This window comes from Eriocheir sinensis, chromosome 17 (genome assembly GCF_024679095.1).
Source record: "Eriocheir sinensis breed Jianghai 21 chromosome 17, ASM2467909v1, whole genome shotgun sequence".
Taxonomy (NCBI): Eukaryota; Metazoa; Arthropoda; class Malacostraca; order Decapoda; family Varunidae; genus Eriocheir; species Eriocheir sinensis.
In genome coordinates this window covers 16,739,930-16,751,134 of record NC_066525.1, presented here as the reverse complement: position 1 = coordinate 16,751,134, position 11,205 = coordinate 16,739,930, and the positions used below count along the sequence as shown (strand labels likewise).

At 44.3% G+C, this 11,205-nt stretch overlaps 1 long non-coding RNA gene across 1 annotated transcript in view; it reads right to left on the bottom strand.

Annotated features, from left to right (window-relative positions):
* Nucleotides 1–397: 397 nt before the first annotated feature.
* The window catches only part of LOC127000036 (uncharacterized), a 48,560-nt gene continuing 37,752 nt past the window's right edge, over nucleotides 398–11,205 (bottom strand). Inside the window, exon 3 of the long non-coding RNA XR_007753696.1 lies at nucleotides 398–863. This is a non-coding gene — a long non-coding RNA (uncharacterized LOC127000036). The remainder of the gene's footprint in view (nucleotides 864–11,205) is intronic.

Here is an 11,205-nt window from a genome sequence, read left to right as displayed (position 1 = left end):
GGAGTGAAAGGAAGGCGTGTGTGGGGCTGTCCCGAGGAGTGAGTGTGGCGCCGATCAGGGAACGTGTGTGTGTGTGTGTGTGTGTGTGTGAGAGAGAGAGAAGGAAGGAAGAGAGAGAGAGAGAGAGAGAGAGCGAGAGAGGGCAAGGGGAGGGGGAGTGTTTCGAGATAGGCAAAATGAAGAGGAAAGACATTTCTGGAACAGCCTGAATATGCGGACAATCGACAAATCACACACACACACCCACACACACACACACACACACACACACGCGCGCACGTACACTGAGATAAATTACGTCGTACAAGAGAGGACAGACACTCTCTCTCTCTCTCTCTCGTTGTGTTTAGAGACAATATGATTTTTTTTTTCTCGATATTATTTCTATATTTTCTTATTATCATCGTTATTATTATTATTATTATTATTATTATTATTATTATTATTATTATTATTATTATTATTATTATTATTATTATATTTTATTTTATTTTATTTTTTCTATAACCTTCCCTTTCCCCACACCTGCCTATCCCCCATACACCTGTCCATCCTCCTCTCCACCCTTATTTCTTGTACATCTTTATGGCTTCCTCCTGTCTGTCTATGGCACGTTTCCACCTATCCATCTTCCTCTCCACATCTGCTACTCCTACACCCTTTTCTCTCCCCCTACATCTGTTTACTTTCCCACTTACACCTGCACGCTCGTCACTCCTATTTTTCACTCCATATACATGTCAGTCTTCATCTCCATGGCTGTCTGTTTGGTCCCCCTGTAGGCTACGTGTCCAGCTTCATGCACACCTGTACCGTCTCTGCTCCTGTGTCCGCGGCAGGTGTGTCTTGCTCTCACCCGACACCTGAAATACAGAAGCCTCCGTTATTGGCATGCTAATCATCGCATTTACACTAAAAAGAAAAAAAATAATGGAGATGTGAACGTCGAGATATTAGAGAAAATGTAGAAGTTATGAACAGTTATCTTTATTTATTATCAGAGGTGCGTGACGATCATTGAGAGAAAGTATTACGTGATCTGGTCTTGGTCTAGACTTATTACTACGGGTGGTTTTCAATGATTACTTTTGGCAACTGATTATATGTATTAACTTCTCCACAGGAATGTATTTACGGCTCAACGTTTTGGAGATGCAGAGGAACATATGGAAACGGGGTAGGGAGGTACGGAGAATGGATGGAAGGAAGGAAGGAGATAGGAAGGGAGGAAAGAGTGATAAAGCAAAGGAGAAAATGGGGAAAAGGGAGGGACAGATGAAGAAGGAGGAGGAAGATGAAAGAAGGGAAGAGAATGGGAGGAAAGAAATGAGGGAAGGAGCGATAAAGCAAAGGAGAGAATGAAGATAAGAGAGGGACAGATGAAGGACAGAATGATGAATCTCTGGCTAATCTTTTGTTTATTCATTTTACAGAACCACATATGTTTTCATTGTATTGTCTTTTAGGTATGGAGGTAAACGCGGATATTGAAGAAATCTGTAGAAAGCATTAAAGACGTGGTAACCGCGTATTTATTTTTCCCATCTCTTCCCTTCTATCTCCTAAACTTTTATCCTCGTATTTTTGCCATAATATCAAAGTGAAAGACACGTTCAACAGACAGCCCTCACTCCCCTCTTCCCCCCTTCCCTCTCCCCCAAGGAAGAAAAAGAATCCATAAGAAGGGAACAGCAATACATCCATTCAAAATCCAGATAACACATTTCTCTCTTTTCTATTCTCCTCTCCTCCTTCACTTCACCGTATTCACGACATTTTCTTTTCCTGTCCCTCGTTCTCCTCCTCCCCCTTCACCCCCACTGCAATCTCCCCTTCTCCTGCCCCTGTTACCTCTACGTCTCCCCACCACCCACCCCTCCTTCCTGAGCCGACTACAGACACAAATGGTTGACTACGAACACCTAATGGGGTTGGGAGGCGCCGAGTCACAAGGCGTCTCGCGCGTGAAACTGCTGAAAGGTTGATCTTGGAATCTGAAAGGTCCTGCGCAGCTTAGTCTCTGATCCCTGGTGACGAGGACGACGAGGAGGAGGAGGAGGAGGCGGTGGTGGAGGGAGAGGTGGAAAAATGGAATAGGTGGTGGTGGTGGTGGAGAAATGATAGAGGTGACGGCAGAATAGTGAAGGGAAGAAGAGCATTGAGGAAGACGAAGAATGGGAATCGTGAATGAGATGATGATGGTTATTGTTAGTGGTGGGAGAACGGCTGTTGTTATTGTTGTCGTTTTTGTTGTGGAAGAACGGATGGAAGTGGGGTTAGGGTTCAAAGGGGCTGCCGTGTACAGGCCTGCCGACCTCTTACAGACTCCTTACGTTCTTGTATTCTTAAAAGGGATAGAGTAAGTGGTTGTGATGGAGGGGGGGGGGGGGGGTATAACCGATGATGAGGGGAAAATTACAAATGGAAAAGGACACAGCAGGATAGCGTAAGGGGAAATATGGAAGAAAAAAGTGGTTCGTAGTTGTAGTAGTAGAAAAAAAAGTAGTAGATGTGGTAGTGGAGAAAAGTAAGAGCAAGGGGAAGCATAAGAATAGGAGAACAATGAAAAGGATGGAAAAATAGGGAACTGAGGGAAGGTGGAAGCTTTGTGTAGAAGTGGAAGCGGTGGAAGATGGTGGTACAGGTGAAAAAAAAGTAACATATAGGGAAAGAATAAACAAAAGATAACAATGAGGCAAACAAAAAAAAAAAGAGGGGGAACTAACGAGAAGATGGAAGAGTGGTTTAAAAGTGGAAGGAAGATAAACAAAGTGAAAGAGGAGGTGGAAGGAGTAGACAAAACGTAGCGGACCCTTACGTAGAAGGAAGAAGAAAGGAAAATCACACCAGAGAAAAATAAATGATAGTTGCTTAAGTTGTGGGGTAGAGAAGGTGGTTAGTGAAGGCTTTAGAGAAGGTGGTGATGGAGATGATGAGTGGTGGAGAGGAAAATCGTGGCTAGGGAGAAGAGCACAAAGAAGCAGATTGAACAAAGGAAAAGGGAATTGTGGAGAAGGTGACAATTGCTGTATAAGAGTGGAAGGGAGAAAAATGGGCAGTAATGGGTGATGGTCGTAAAGAGGAGGAGGAGGAGAAAGAGGAAAAGGAAGAGGAGGGGAGCAAAAAAGAGTAACGAGGTAATGAAAATGAAATAAGAGGATGAGGAGTACAGGAGTAAGAATTTCCTCGTATATAAAAGCTTTCTGTACATAAAAACTACAGAATCTGATAAAATATACTACTCTGGGTTATGTAATATTAGGCATAGTGGGGGCCAACAAATTGTAATAGTAGTCGTAACAGTAGTGAGAGTAGTAGAAGTTGTAGTAGTGTTAGTGGAAGTAATGCGAGTGAGATTATAAGTAGAGGGAGGAGGAGTACAAAGAGGAAGAGGAGGAGGAAGAGGAGGAAGGAAAGACCAGCAGAGGAGGAGGAATAGGAAAGTAATGCGAGTGATATTGGAAGTAAAGGGAGGAAGAGCACAAAGAGGAAGAGGAGGAGGAAGAGGAGGAAGAAAAGACCAACAGGAGGAGGAGGAACAGGAACAGCAGTAACCTTCCCTTCCATAACACGCTTCCATCCTTGCTTCCCTTCCTCCTCCTCCTCCTCCTCCCCCTTCACTACCTCGCTACACACGATCCCTACACTCGAAGCCTTTTATCTGCTTGAGTCACCGGGAAAAAGATGGAGGAGTCATCAATATTTTCTTTCCCTCCTCCTCCTCCTCCTCCTCCTCCTCCTCCTCCCCCTCGTGCGACAGCTGTATATACGTATAACTGCATACACGTTACGAAGACAATAATGAAAACAAAAAATACAAAAATAACAATAAGAAGAAAACGAAGAAGAAGCAGCAAACGAAAGGTATTTAAATGGCTCGTAAAAGGAGAGGGGGAATACGGAAAGGAGGAGAGGAGGAAGGAAGCGAAGACGGGAAGGAAGAAGAAGAAGAAAAAGAAGAAGAAGAAGAAGAAGAAGAAGGAAGAAGAAGAAAGGTATATGTCACTAGTAAAAGGAGAGGGGGAATACGAAACAAGGAGGGAGGCGAAGAAAGTGCAGAGGGGAAGGAAGGAAGGGAAGAGTAAGGAGAGGAGGGGAGACGGACGGGAAGGGGAGGGCTGTCTGGCTGGCTAAGGCGTCGGCATCCTCAGTGTGGCGGAGCTAATGGAAAACAACACATTTATTGTCGATTTACTCTAATGGGTTTGTTGATATCGTGTGTTGCTGACTGATCCACCCACAACCCCTCCCTTCCTCCCTTCCCTCCCCTTCTTTCTCCCTTCCTCCTCCTTTCCTCCCTTCCTCCTTCTCTCCCATCTATGTCTATCCACAACTTTTATTTTTTTCCTCTCCCATCTCTCACTTCCTCCCTTCCTCCATATACGGCCATCCACCCTTCTACCTCCCTTCCTCAGATCCATTATCCATGACCAATCCCTCCACCCTCATTTCCCTTCCTTTCCTCCTCCATTCATGGCCTCCTCTCTCTTCCTCCCTCCCTCCATCCACCCATGACTCTTAACAACCTTTCATTCCCCTCTCTCCTTCCTCCTTCCCTCCCTCCTTCACCCACAGTTTTTTTCTCCACTTCCCTCAACTCTTCCACTTCTTCTTGCTTTCTTTTACCCTCCCACAGTCTCTTCCTCTTCCACTACTGATTGCTTTCTCTTCCTTCCTTCACTCACCTACAGTTCTCTCCCCTTCCTTCCCTCCTTCCTTCCTTCTCCTCCCACTAACTGTCTTTTCTCTCCCTTTCTCCCTCCTCTTCCCTCTCACTGTCCTCTCTCTCCCACTTCATCCTTCTTCCTCTTCCCTAATGATTGTCTCCCTCTCTCTCTCATCTTCCTTCTCTCCCTACTGACTATCATCCCTCCCTCCTTCATTTTTTTTCTCCATCCTTCCCTCTAGCACCTACAGGCCTCCTTCTCTCCCTCCATCCCTTCCTCCTTCCTTCCATCCATCCTTTTTCCCTTCTTTCCTTCTTCCCTCCATCTTTTTCCTCTTTAAGGGACTGCATATTTACTGCTGGGTATGGTTTTCAGTACCCGGTTTTAAGGTAGACTGTGCTAACCTGTGTGCCAGTCAATCCAGGAGACGGAGTTGAGCGCCGCCGCAAAGCGTAGATCGCCTTATGCCTCTCAGCTCTAACTTTTGCTCTGCTTTTTTCGCGTTACAGATTTAACTTTTTTCCTCAAAGGCCTAAGTAGAGTTTTGGGGTCAGTGGAAGGGGAGGGAGAGAGAGAGGAGGTAAGGAGGGAAAGGGAGAGAGAGGAGGTAAGGAGGGGAAGGGAGAGAGAGGTGGTAAGGAGGGGGAGAGAGGAAAAAAAGGTCAGGAGGGAGTGGGAGGGAGGGAAGGGAGTCGCTTGTAAACATATCTGTACCGCGTGTAAATATGCTAAAAAGAGGTCAGTATTTTTTAAGGCATTTTCAGTGGACACCTTAGTTAGAAAAGTCGTTTTGTGTCCTTTATTTATTTTGGTGTGATTGTGTGAGTTTATGGATTTTATGGACAACTCACGTATACTCTTTTACAGGGGCGGTGATTAGCGGGCTGTCTTCTCATTTGTCACTTTCCTCCCTTCTTCCTTTCCTTTCCTCCTTTCCTCTTCCTTTCTTTCATCTTCCTCCTTCTTCATCTGTCCATTTTCCTCATTTCTCTCCTTCGCTTTATCACTCTTTCCTCCCTTCTTCCCTTTCTTTCCTCTTTTCCCATTCCTTTCTTTCATCTTCCTTCTCCTTCATCTGTCCCTTTTCCTCATTTCTCTCCTTCGCTCTATCATTCTTTCCTCCCTTCTTCCCTTCCTTTCCTCCTTTCCTCTTCCTTTCTTTCATCTTCCTCCTCCTTCATCTGTCCCTTTTCCTCATTTCTCTCCTTCGCTTAATCACTCTTTCCTTCCTTCCTCCCTTCCTATCTCCCTTGAGCTGCTTCCTGTACAGTCAAATAATCAAAACAGTAAACGGGAGTAATTTTTTTCTTTATCATTTTCTGTATGTTCGTGGATCCTCGTGGCGCACCATTTTTCTCTTCAGCCTTCTTAGTTGGCGTCTCTTCGGTAAGCAGGCAAAGGCGAGGTAAACATTTCCGTCTATTTTCTAGCTCCGGACGCACTTCACTGCTGCTCCCACGGTTCAGCATTTTTCCGAGAAGGAGCATCTTGGTCTGAAACCCTCCATTCATTTTTTATACATTTTCCAGCCAGAATCACACACGACGCCACCCGACACACACATTTTCTTTTTCCCCTTACATATATATTTCCAGTTAGGTTCACGGTTCCCTTTAGTCTACGTATCTTCAAGTAAACACGATGCTAACTTTTTGTATTTTCTTTCTTTGCAGGTAAGGTTGCAATTGTCGGGTCGCTCGTCTTCGTCCGTCCATCGTTTTCGTGCTCCCGCCGTGGCCTCGTCGGTAGTCGGTGGTCGGCATCTTCGGCAGCGTGCCCGGAGAGGAAGGTCGGTGGTGTTTACGCAGGAGTCGAGGGCGGCGCCTCCAGGCTACCATCGAGAAGGCAGAATTAATTTTCCTTCCGAGAAATATCCATCCGAGAAGAGCAGGAGGAAGGAAGGAAGGAGGGAGGGAAGCAGGAGGAGAGGGGAGGAGGGGAAGGCAAAGACGGACTAGGAGGGGAAGGGATTGGGGAGGCGGAGGAGGAGGAGGGAGGGAAGGAGAGTGGAAGAGGCTGGCTGGAGGAGGAGAAAGAAGAAGAAGAGGGGGATATGAACCTCAAAGTAAGAGAACCTCAAGTCTCTTTCTTTTCTTATTTTTTTCTTCGCCGCGAAATGAAAGAACGGCGGAGGGGAGGAGGGAGGAGGAATGGAGAGGCACTGAAGGAGGAGGAGGAGGAGGAGGAGGAGGAGGAGGAGGAGGAGGAGGAGATGGACGGGATGAGGAAGAGTTGGGGATTCTCGACAGGGGAAGAATAAAAGAGTCGTCTTCCTTCCCCTACCTTCCCCTCCTCCTCCTCCTCCTCTCCTACTTCCTCCTCCTTCATCTTTCCATCAGTCCGCCCACCGCTCTCTGGCCACCCCCTCCCCCCTTAACCTTCTCTCCGTAACCACAAGCCCCCCACGTCTTTCCCCTCTCTCCCCCTTTCCCTCATCTTCCACACCTACCATCCTCTTCCCCTTTCTCCGTCCTCTTCTCCATCCCCTTTTCCTGATCGCTGCCCCTTCCTTATCAATTCATTCTTCCCTCATTATTTATTATGTTCTTTTGGCGTCTTCTTGTTCCATCTTCACCTCCTCATTCTCCTTTCTCATTCCTCTTTAATGCCCTTATTGTATCGCCCTTCTTCAATCTCCTTCTTCCTCATTCAACATCTCCACTGCCTTCTTCCGCTCCTCCATGGTTTCCTCCTTGTATTCTTCTTCTCCGTCTTCTTCTTCTTCTTCTTTCTCCTCTTCAGTTTCCTTCTTCCTCATCTCTACCTCTTCCTCCCTTCTTCGTCTCTCCTTGTTCCTCGTCCAAGGTCTGCACTCGCCTCCTTCATACTCTTTTTCTTTTCCCTTTCCTTATCTCTCCTCTCTCCATCTCAGCTCTTCAGTGCCCGCCCTCCACCCTTACCCACTGCTTCCTCCTCCTCCTCCTCCTCCTCCTCATTCTCCTCCTCCACTCCTCCTCCTCTCACAGTCTTAATATTACGTCACTCACTCCGACAAGCGGCAATATTCCCAGCATTGAGTAGCGACCAAACACAGCAGGCAACCACGAATATTCCCTCGCTCTCTCTCCCTCTCGCTCGCTCTTGTTCTCTCTCTCTCTCTCTCTCTCTCTCTCTCTCTCTCTCTCTCTCTCTCTCTCTCTCTCTCTCTCTCTCTCTCTCTCTCTCTCTCTCTCTCTCTCTCTCTCTCTCTCTCTCTCTCTCTCTCTCTCTTCAAAATTGTGAACAGGCAAGAGCAACTTCAAAGCCCTTTTGTTGTTTGCTTGCCTTTGTATTAAATTCCATCTTGCTTCCGGAAGACGGCAAGACACACACACACACACACACACACACACACACACACACACACACACACACACACACACACACACACACACACACACACACACACACTGTGGGACCTAGATGAACCTCTGTTGGGTGTATTGTAAGGCAGTGCAACATCAACAATAAGAACATCAACAACAGCACCACCACCAAGGTCAGCCCACACAGCTATCAACTTCCTTCCCTACGCGGCATAATGTCTCCAGCGAAGCCTTACAATGGACACACGCCTTGAATATTTCAGCTGTATTTCCTTTTTCTCACAGGTAGAGGTAAACGTACATTCATACATACATACTTTCATACATACATGCAGACATAAATTTCCTCTCTGTCTATCGATATCTGTCTTTCTGTCTAACACACACACACACACACACACACACACACACACACACACACACACACACACACACACACATTTTCCTTGCCGTTTCCTGTTGCGTCATCATTTTCTTCATTACCTTTACTTCATCTTTAGTTGGTGCCTTCTTTTCTTTTCCCTTCCTATTATTTTCTTGTTTATGTTAGGTCGTCAGTACGTTAGTCGGTCAGTCAGTTAGTCAGTCTTTCACATCGTCCAGCCTTATTAATAATCAACTACCATGTTTTAGCTTTATTTATTTTTCATCCATCTATTTTTACTTCAATTCTTCACTCCTTACTTCCTCTATTTTTCCTTTCTCCTTCTTCATTCTAGTATTCTGCCGTTTATTTTCTTCCGTCTCTTTATAACTTCCTCCTTTCCTTTATTCCAATTCATTAACTTAAAGTTCATCGTAAATGTTTTGAGATTCCATTTTGCTCTTTCCTATTTATTTTTAGTCATCATTTACGTCTTTCAACTTTATATATTTTTTTCCTCTATTCTAATTTGTCATCCTCTTCCCGTTCTCCATTACGCAATTTCCTTTTTCCTCCTCCTCGTCCTCTTCCTCCTCCTCCTCCTCCTCTTCTTCCTTATTTAGATACACGCTTCATTCATTTCCCTCACTCAACGTGCAATTGTTAGAGAGAGAGACAGAGGGATTAAATATTTCCTAGCTTTTAACCTTGGTGGAGAAAGAGAGAGAAAGGGAGAGGTCAGGAGGGAAGGGAAGGGAGGTAGAGGAAGGTAGGCAAAGGGAGGTATATAGGTGGAAGTTGTTTAGGTTAAGTAGTGGAAGTGGTGGTCAATGGGGAGATGTGGAATGGAATGGGGGATTGAAAGCCTTAAAGTGGAGGGTGGTGGTGGTGGGGGTGGAGTCCAATCTCAGTCCATTTTGGGGAATCGTTTCCTCTGACTGATTGGAAACTATTGTACTCGTCTCCCTTTTCATCATTATTTCCAAAATTTATTCACCGGCTAACTCACGAGGTCGAGTAAATTAGGAGAGAGAGAGAGAGAGAGAGAGAATGGGGGGGGGGGGAATATTAATTGGTAATGAGATTTAGAGGTAGCCAAGCTGGAGAGGAAATGAAGCAAAGGAGCAGAAAGCGAGGGAGGAAAAGTAAATAAAAACGAGTCAGAAAGGGAAACGTTAAATGCGATACGTCAAGGAAGGACATTTTGACGGTGGAAATAAGACTACAACGACTCTAGTGAAAAGGTTTGAATCGTATTGAATTAAGGGATACAAAACAAATAAGAACGTCGGTATATATGTATTAAAAAGCAGATATCCAAAACAAAAGCAAAAAATCGACCTTAGCGTTGAGACGAGAATGATCAACAGGAGGAAGAAAAAAAACGGAAGATTTCAACTTTAAGAACAGAAAAAGTTAAATGAGAAAAAAAAGACAAAAAGCACGGAATATGAAGTACAAATAAAATCCTCGGAGTGTGTGGTACAGATAGAAAGAAAGGGAAAAGAAGAAGGAGGAGGCAGATGACAAGGGAGATAGGAAGAGGAGGAAGGCAAGGCAGGGAAGGGAGGGGAAACAGGCTGATAAAAAAAGTTAGTGAAGGGAGGAGAGCGTTGTGAAGCTGAGTTAATAGAAGGGAAGGAAGGGGAAAGAGATACAGGGAAGGAGATTTGAATGAATAAAGGGAAAGGAGAGAAGAGCAGACATGGAAGAAAATGAAGGGAAGGGAAATAGAGGGAAAAAGACATAGTTGAAAGGGAAGAAAATGGATGCAAGGTAAAGAAGAGAAGAAGGGAAGTTATGGGAAAGGGAAGGAAGGGAGAGGTAAGAGAAAGAAGTAAGGGAAGATAATTAACGCAAAGTAGAGCATGGATGAGAAGGAAAACAAGGCAGAGGCGAAAAGGGAGACAAGAGAGTCAGATATGGAGAGAAGAGTTAGGATGGGAGGTAAGGCAGGGAAGAGCAGGAACTGGAAGGGGAAATGGGAAACAGGAGAAAGAACCAGGTAAGCAAAGAAGAGGTAGGAAGGAAGAGAGGGGAGGCAGGGAGGGAGGAGGACGAGGAGGAGAGAGAGGCAGGGAAGGGTCTTAGTTTCCGTCTCACAAGGCCTGGAGGGAGTTAAGTCCTTAATTGCTGCCGGGGGAAACTGTGTGGCCTGATTCCTGGTGAGGCTGGGAACAGTTTAAGGAGGATCCGCCCTTCACTCACGGCATATTACCTCCAGCACGGACCCGCTAAAGGGAACCGGGAGTATGGAGGATAAGGGCCGGACGATGAGTGAAAAGGGGCGGTGCTGCGTTCCATTTTGTTCTTTGCAATTTGTATGTCGTTAGCGTTTAAGAAAGAGAGAAAAAGGGTGTTGTATTTTAATTTGTTGTTATTCAGTTATCGTTCGTGTTTAGTAGTTTTATTTCAGTGTTCATTTCCCGTCGACTTGGAATGGAGACGATCGTGAATTTACATATGAAGGCTGTAAAGTACCGGGATGCATTTTCTTACTTTTTATTGTTATTATTATTATTATTATTATTATTATTATTATTATTATTATTATTATTATTATTATTATTATTATTATTATTATTATTATTATTATTATTATTATTATTATTATTAGTAGTAGTAGTAGTAGTAGTAGTAGTAGTAGTAGTAGTATTATTATTATTATTATTATTATTATTATTATTATTATTATTATTATTATTATTATTATTATTATTATTATTATTATTATTATTATTATTATTATTATCATTATTATTATTACTATTATTATTATTATTATTATTATTTTGGTATTGGTTGTATTGGTTTTGGAATTAGTATTAGCAGTACTGCCAGTATTATTGTCATTATTATTGTTCCTGTT